Genomic DNA, 8659 nt, shown 5'->3' on the forward strand with positions numbered 1-8659 from the left:
CTGTCTGTAGGGAGAGTGTGTGATCACTGTCTGTAGGGAGAGTGTGTGATCACTGTGTGTAGGGAGAGTGTGTGATCAGTGTGTAGGGAGAGTGTGTGATCAGTGTGTAGGGAGAGTGTGTGATCAGTGTGTAGGGAGAGTGTGTGATCACTGTCTGTAGGGAGAGTGTGTGATCACTGTCTGTAGGGAGAGTGTGTGATCACTGTCTGTAGGGAGAGTGTGTGATCACTGTGTAGGGAGAGTGTGTGATCACTGTGTAGGGAGAGTGTGTGATCACTGTGTAGAGAGAGTGTGTGATCACTGTGTATGGAGAGTGTGTGATCAGTGTGTAGGGAGAGTGTGTGATCACTGTCTGTAGGGAGAGTGTGTGATCACTGTGTAGGGAGAGTGTGTGATCACTGTCTGTAGGGAGAGTGTGTGATCACTGTGTAGGGGGAGTGTGTGATCACTGTGTAGGGAGAGTGTGTGATCAGTGTGTAGGGAGAGTGTGTGATCACTGTGTAGGGAGAGTGTGTGATCACTGTGTAGGGAGAGTGTGTGATCACTGTGTAGGGAGAGTGTGTGATCACTGTGTAGGGAGAGTGTGTGATCACTGTGTAGGGAGAGTGTGTGATCACTGTGTAGGGAGAGTGTGTGATCACTGTCTGTAGGGAGAGTGTGTGATCACTGTCTGTAGGGAGAGTGTGTGATCACTGTGTAGGGAGAGTGTGTGATCACTGTGTAGGGAGAGTGTGTGATCACTGTGTAGGGAGAGTGTGTGATCACTGTCTGTAGGGAGAGTGTGTGATCACTGTGTAGGGAGAGTGTGTGATCACTGTCTGTAGGGAGAGTGTGTGATCACTGTCTGTATGGAGAGTGTGTGATCACTGTCTGTAGGGAGAGTGTGTGATCACTGTGTAGGGAGAGTGTGTGATCACTGTGTAGGGAGAGTGTGTGATCACTGTGTAGAGAGAGTGTGTGATCACTGTGTAGGGAGAGTGTGTGATCAGTGTGTAGGGAGAGTGTGTGATCACTGTCTGTAGGGAGAGTGTGTGATCACTGTCTGTAGGGAGAGTGTGTGATCACTGTCTGTAGGGAGAGTGTGTGATCACTGTCTGTAGGGAGAGTGTGTGATCACTGTGTAGGGAGAGTGTGTGATCACTGTGTAGGGAGAGTGTGTGATCACTGTCTGTAGGGAGAGTGTGTGATCACTGTGTAGGGAGAGTGTGTGATCACTGTCTGTAGGGAGAGTGTGTGATCACTGTGTAGGGGGAGTGTGTGATCACTGTGTAGGGAGAGTGTGTGATCAGTGTGTAGGGAGAGTGTGTGATCACTGTGTAGGGAGAGTGTGTGATTACTGTCTGTAGGGAGAGTGTGTGATCACTGTCTGTAGGGAGAGTGTGTGATCACTGTGTAGGGAGAGTGTGTGATCACTGTGTAGGGAGAGTGTGTGATCACTGTGTAGGGAGAGTGTGTGATCACTGTGTAGGGAGAGTGTGTGATCACTGTGTAGGGAGAGTGTGTGATCACTGTGTAGGGAGAGTGTGTGATCACTGTGTAGGGAGAGTGTGTGATCACTGTCTGTAGGGAGAGTGTGTGATCACTGTGTGTAGGGAGAGTGTGTGATCTGTGTGTAGGGAGAGTGTGTGATCACTGTGTAGGGAGAGTGTGTGATCAGTGTGTAGGGAGAGTGTGTGATCACTGTCTGTAGGGAGAGTGTGTGATCACTGTCTGTAGGGAGAGTGTGTGATCACTGTGTAGGGAGAGTGTGTGATCACTGTGTAGTGAGAGTGTGTGATCACTGTGTAGAGAGAGTGTGTGATCACTGTGTAGGGAGAGTGTGTGATCAGTGTGTAGGGAGAGTGTGTGATCACTGTCTGTAGGGAGAGTGTGTGATCACTGTCTGTAGGGAGAGTGTGTGATCACTGTCTGTAGGGAGAGTGTGTGATCACTGTCTGTAGGGAGAGTGTGTGATCACTGTGTAGGGGGAGTGTGTGATCACTGTGTAGGGAGAGTGTGTGATCAGTGTGTAGGGAGAGTGTGTGATCACTGTGTAGGGAGAGTGTGTGATTACTGTCTGTAGGGAGAGTGTGTGATCACTGTCTGTAGGGAGAGTGTGTGATCACTGTGTAGGGGGAGTGTGTGATCACTGTGTAGGGAGAGTGTGTGATCAGTGTGTAGGGAGAGTGTGTGATCACTGTGTAGTGAGAGTGTGTGATTACTGTCTGTAGGGAGAGTGTGTGATCACTGTGTAGGGAGAGTGTGTGATCACTGTGTAGGGAGAGTGTGTGATCACTGTGTAGGGAGAGTGTGTGATCACTGTGTAGGGAGAGTGTGTGATCACTGTGTAGGGAGAGTGTGTGATCACTGTCTGTAGGGAGAGTGTGTGATCACTGTGTAGGGAGAGTGTGTGATCACTGTCTGTAGGGAGAGTGTGTGATCACTGTCTGTAGGGAGAGTGTGTGATCACTGTGTGTAGGGAGAGTGTGTGATCAGTGTGTAGGGAGAGTGTGTGATCAGTGTGTAGGGAGAGTGTGTGATCAGTGTGTAGGGAGAGTGTGTGATCACTGTCTGTAGGGAGAGTGTGTGATCACTGTCTGTAGGGAGAGTGTGTGATCACTGTCTGTAGGGAGAGTGTGTGATCACTGTGTAGGGAGAGTGTGTGATCACTGTGTAGGGAGAGTGTGTGATCACTGTGTAGAGAGAGTGTGTGATCACTGTGTAGGGAGAGTGTGTGATCAGTGTGTAGGGAGAGTGTGTGATCACTGTCTGTAGGGAGAGTGTGTGATCACTGTCTGTAGGGAGAGTGTGTGATCACTGTCTGTAGGGAGAGTGTGTGATCACTGTGTAGGGAGAGTGTGTGATCACTGTGTAGGGAGAGTGTGTGATCACTGTCTGTAGGGAGAGTGTGTGATCACTGTGTAGGGAGAGTGTGTGATCACTGTCTGTAGGGAGAGTGTGTGATCACTGTGTAGGGGGAGTGTGTGATCACTGTGTAGGGAGAGTGTGTGATCAGTGTGTAGGGAGAGTGTGTGATCACTGTGTAGGGAGAGTGTGTGATTACTGTCTGTAGGGAGAGTGTGTGATCACTGTCTGTAGGGAGAGTGTGTGATCACTGTGTAGGGAGAGTGTGTGATCACTGTGTAGGGAGAGTGTGTGATCACTGTGTAGGGAGAGTGTGTGATCACTGTGTAGGGAGAGTGTGTGATCACTGTGTAGGGAGAGTGTGTGATCACTGTGTAGGGAGAGTGTGTGATCACTGTGTAGGGAGAGTGTGTGATCACTGTCTGTAGGGAGAGTGTGTGATCACTGTGTGTAGGGAGAGTGTGTGATCTGTGTGTAGGGAGAGTGTGTGATCACTGTGTAGGGAGAGTGTGTGATCAGTGTGTAGGGAGAGTGTGTGATCACTGTCTGTAGGGAGAGTGTGTGATCACTGTCTGTAGGGAGAGTGTGTGATCACTGTGTAGGGAGAGTGTGTGATCACTGTGTAGTGAGAGTGTGTGATCACTGTGTAGAGAGAGTGTGTGATCACTGTGTAGGGAGAGTGTGTGATCAGTGTGTAGGGAGAGTGTGTGATCACTGTCTGTAGGGAGAGTGTGTGATCACTGTCTGTATGGAGAGTGTGTGATCACTGTCTGTAGGGAGAGTGTGTGATCACTGTCTGTAGGGAGAGTGTGTGATCACTGTCTGTAGGGAGAGTGTGTGATCACTGTGTAGGGGGAGTGTGTGATCACTGTGTAGGGAGAGTGTGTGATCAGTGTGTAGGGAGAGTGTGTGATCACTGTGTAGGGAGAGTGTGTGATTACTGTCTGTAGGGAGAGTGTGTGATCACTGTCTGTAGGGAGAGTGTGTGATCACTGTGTAGGGGGAGTGTGTGATCACTGTGTAGGGAGAGTGTGTGATCAGTGTGTAGGGAGAGTGTGTGATCACTGTGTAGTGAGAGTGTGTGATTACTGTCTGTAGGGAGAGTGTGTGATCACTGTGTAGGGAGAGTGTGTGATCACTGTGTAGGGAGAGTGTGTGATCACTGTGTAGGGAGAGTGTGTGATCACTGTGTAGGGAGAGTGTGTGATCACTGTGTAGGGAGAGTGTGTGATCACTGTCTGTAGGGAGAGTGTGTGATCACTGTGTAGGGAGAGTGTGTGATCACTGTCTGTAGGGAGAGTGTGTGATCACTGTCTGTAGGGAGAGTGTGTGATCACTGTGTGTAGGGAGAGTGTGTGATCAGTGTGTAGGGAGAGTGTGTGATCAGTGTGTAGGGAGAGTGTGTGATCAGTGTGTAGGGAGAGTGTGTGATCACTGTCTGTAGGGAGAGTGTGTGATCACTGTCTGTAGGGAGAGTGTGTGATCACTGTCTGTAGGGAGAGTGTGTGATCACTGTGTAGGGAGAGTGTGTGATCACTGTGTAGGGAGAGTGTGTGATCACTGTGTAGAGAGAGTGTGTGATCACTGTGTAGGGAGAGTGTGTGATCACTGTCTGTAGGGAGAGTGTGTGATCACTGTCTGTAGGGAGAGTGTGTGATCACTGTCTGTAGGGAGAGTGTGGGATCACTGTCTGTAGGGAGAGTGTGTGATCACTGTCTGTAGGGAGAGTGTGTGATCACTGTCTGTAGGGAGAGTGTGTGATCACTGTGTAGGGAGAGTGTGTGATCACTGTCTGTAGGGAGAGTGTGTGATCACTGTGTAGGGAGAGTGTGTGATCACTGTCTGTAGCGAGAGTGTGTGATCACTGTGTAGGGGGAGTGTGTGATCACTGTGTAGGGAGAGTGTGTGATCAGTGTGTAGGGAGAGTGTGTGATCACTGTGTAGGGAGAGTGTGTGATTACTGTCTGTAGGGAGAGTGTGTGATCACTGTGTAGGGAGAGTGTGTGATCACTGTGTAGGGAGAGTGTGTGATCACTGTGTAGGGAGAGTGTGTGATCACTGTGTAGGGAGAGTGTGTGATCACTGTGTAGGGAGAGTGTGTGATCACTGTGTAGGGAGAGTGTGTGATCACTGTGTAGGGAGAGTGTGTGATCACTGTCTGTAGGGAGAGTGTGTGATCACTGTCTGTAGGGAGAGTGTGTGATCACTGTGTAGGGAGAGTGTGTGATCACTGTGTAGGGAGAGTGTGTGATCACTGTGTAGGGAGAGTGTGTGATCACTGTCTGTAGGGAGAGTGTGTGATCACTGTGTAGGGAGAGTGTGTGATCACTGTCTGTAGGGAGAGTGTGTGATCACTGTCTGTAGGGAGAGTGTGTGATCACTGTGTAGGGAGAGTGTGTGATCAGTGTGTAGGGAGAGTGTGTGATCACTGTCTGTAGGGAGAGTGTGTGATCACTGTGTAGGGAGAGTGTGTGATCAGTGTGTAGGGAGAGTGTGTGATCACTGTGTAGGGAGAGTGTGTGATCACTGTCTGTAGGGAGAGTGTGTGATCACTGTGTAGGGAGAGTGTGTGATCACTGTGTAGGGAGAGTGTGTGATCAGTGTGTAGGGAGAGTGTGTGATCAGTGTGTAGGGAGAGTGTGTGATCAGTGTGTAGGGAGAGTGTGTGATCAGTGTGTAGGGAGAGTGTGTGATCAGTGTGTAGGGAGAGTGTGTGATCAGTGTGTAGGGAGAGTGTGTGATCAGGGAAAATAACAGTATTACCTAACCTTAGTCTCCTGTGGGCGGGATCTCCTGGGTGACAGTTTGATGACCTGTAGCAGAAGACCGGAGGTCAGAACTGACAGAGAAGGATTAGATTAGCTCCCAACTAGCCCTTACTCATGCTGCAACTGTATCAGAAAGGTCAAAGTTTACACATATGGTTGGCTGTGTGTGTGTGTGTGTATGTTAGAGAGGGAGGGGCTAGAGAGGGAGGGAGAGAAATGGTCCGCTCCAGTTTTGTGGCCTGAAAGTGGGGCGATCTGTTCCTTGGAAGTTTCCCAGTGAAGTTTCCTGGGGACCGAGACACTGAAAATATCTATCTATATACACACTTTGTCCTACATACAGTAAAAGAGAGGCTGAAAGAGAGAGAGACATAGAGAGAGAGAGAGAGAGAGAGAGAGAGAGAGAGAGAGAGACATAGAGAGAGAGAGAGAGAGAGAGAGAGAGAGAGAGACATAGAGACAGAGAGAGAGAGAGAGAGAGAGAGAGAGAGAGAGAGAGAGCGAGAGGTGTAACAAGAGAGATTGATTGGGGAGGGTAAATGACATTACAGACCAGATGACATGTCTTTGGATCCACATTGGCTGTGGATGTAAAGAACTTTGACCACTTGTAAGCACTAAATCAATCTAACCTGTTAACGGAAGTGTGACCCATGTTATGATCCTGGCTCACAGAACAACTTTGAACCGTTGCTGAACCACTAAGAACCACACAGAATCTGACTTATCTCACTGACACTACGTCTCAATAGGAGATGGACTGTGGATGAGGAGAGAGAGGGTCAATCAGCAGGAAGTCCAGTCAGTCTGACTCTCTCCATGGAGTACTGTCAAAGGTACGACGTGACCCTTAACTAAATTGCAGCTTTCCAAGGAGAGTGCTGAGAGAGAAGTCTTTGTTGAGAGGAGATACGCAGTGGGAGAGGTCTCTCTTATAGGAAATATCTCATCTATGTATCTCTGTTCTGTCTCTTCTCTCTCAGAGCACATTCATTAAGGCCTATTATGTGTGACTCATCATGACTTCTCTCTTCAAACTAAATTAACATATTCTCCTTGCATTTCTCCACTTACCCGCTCACTTTTCTCCTTTCGTCTCCGCCTCCCTCAACCCTTTTATTTTGCCCTCTCACCCCAGTCCACCTCCTGCTGTCTCTTCTCCTCCTGCTCCCTGTTCTGCCTTCTTCACACTCCTTTCCACTTCAACAGTCTATCTCAGCTTCCTTTCTCAGTCTTCCACTTCAACAGTCTATCTCAGCTTCCTTTCTCAGTCTTCCACTTCAACAGTCTATCTCAGCTTCCTTTCTCAGTCTTCCACTTCAACAGTCTATCTCAGCTTCCTTTCTCAGTCTTCCACTTCAACAGTCTATCTCAGCTTCCTTTCTCAGTCTTCCACTTCAACAGTCTATCTCAGCTTCTTTTCTCAGTCTTCCACTTCAACAGTCTATCTCAGCTTCCTTTCTCAGTCTTCCACTTCAACAGTCTATCTCAGCTTCCTTTCTCAGTCTTCCACTTCAACAGTCTATCTCAGCTTCCTTTCTCAGTATTTTTCTCTCAACCCTCTCCTCCTTTTTCTACCCTTGCCTCTCCTCCCCAATACCTCCCTGTTCCTCTCTGTCTCTCCCATCCTCTCTGTCCTCTCTCCTCTGCCTTGTTCTCCTCTCCATCTCTCCCATCCTCTCTGTCCTCTCTCCTCTGCCTTGTTCCCCTCTCCATCTCTCCCATCCTCTCTGTCCTCTCTCCTCTGCCTTGTTCCCCTCTCTGTCTCTCCCATCCTCTCTGTCCTCTCTCCTCTGCCTTGTTCCCCTCTCTGTCTCTCCCATCCTCTCTGTCCTCTCTCCTCTGCCTTGTTCCCCTCTCCATCTCTCCCATCCTCTCTGTCCTCTCTCCTCTGCCTTGTTCCCCTCTCTGTCTCTCCCATCCTCTCTGTCCTCTCTCCTCTGCCTTGTTCTCCTCTCCATCTCTCTAATCAGATCTGCTGTTTTCCTTTCCTCTTTCTATCTGCTTTTCTACTATGATCTCTCTCTCTCTCCTGGCTCCCAGTCCTTGTCTCCTTGTTCCAAATCCTCAGCTCTCTATTGAAACTAATCCTCTGTATTTCTCTACCCTCAACCCTGGAGCTTCTCTCTCTCTCTCTTTCCCCTCTCTCTCTATCTCTTTATCCATTCAACTCCCACGTTCCATACTGTCCTATTGTCTCCTCCCTATCTGCACCCTTCTTCTATCTCCTCCCTATCTGCACCCTTCTTCTATCTCCTCCCTATCTGCACCCTTCTTCTATCTCCTCCCTATCTGCACCCTTCTTCTATCTCCTCCCTATCTGCACCCTTCTTCTATCTCCTCCCTATCTGCACCCTTTTTCTATCTCCTCCCTATCTCTGATTACTCAGCACTATGCAAAATATATTTTTGGATCATATTTTATATTTTCTACCTTTCCCAGTTAGTCAGCTTTCTGACAGGCTTCCGACCTAGATGCCATCTCTGTGTCCTTCCTCCAGCCCCCCAATATCTTTCTCTCTCTCGCTCTCTCTCTCTCGCTCTTTCTCTCTCGCTCTTTCTCTCGCGCTCTCTCTCGCTCTCTTTCTCTCTCTCTCGCTGTCTCTCTCTCTCGTTCTTCCTCTCTCTCTCTCTCTCTCTCTCTCTCTCCTGTGTCTCTATACCCCCTTCTCTTTGTCTTCCGCCCTCATTTTGTTCTCCCTCTCTCTCTCTGAGTCTCTCTGTCCTCTCTGCTACCTGACAGTGTTACTGTATGGTGATGTCCAGCTCTGCTGTAACACTACTGTGGCCTGTCAGCTCAGCTGCACTGTGCTCTTCATTAGTGAGGAGGTTGAGATGCCGAATATGACACTGGTTAAAGACCCATGAGAAATATTATATCTGTGTTTCTCAGTGCATTTGTCCCTATGTCATGTGTACTTCCATGTACTCCATGGCTTTGTTTTGGCACAATGTGTCACCATCTCTCATAGTAAAATCTTCCTTCTCTCCCACCCTCTGCTTTCTCATTTTCTCATATTGTCTTCTCCTCTCTTCTCATTCTCTCT

Source organism: Salmo salar, chromosome 06 (genome assembly GCF_965601325.2).
Source record: "Salmo salar chromosome 06, fSalSal1, whole genome shotgun sequence".
Classification (NCBI taxonomy): domain Eukaryota; kingdom Metazoa; phylum Chordata; class Actinopteri; order Salmoniformes; family Salmonidae; genus Salmo; species Salmo salar.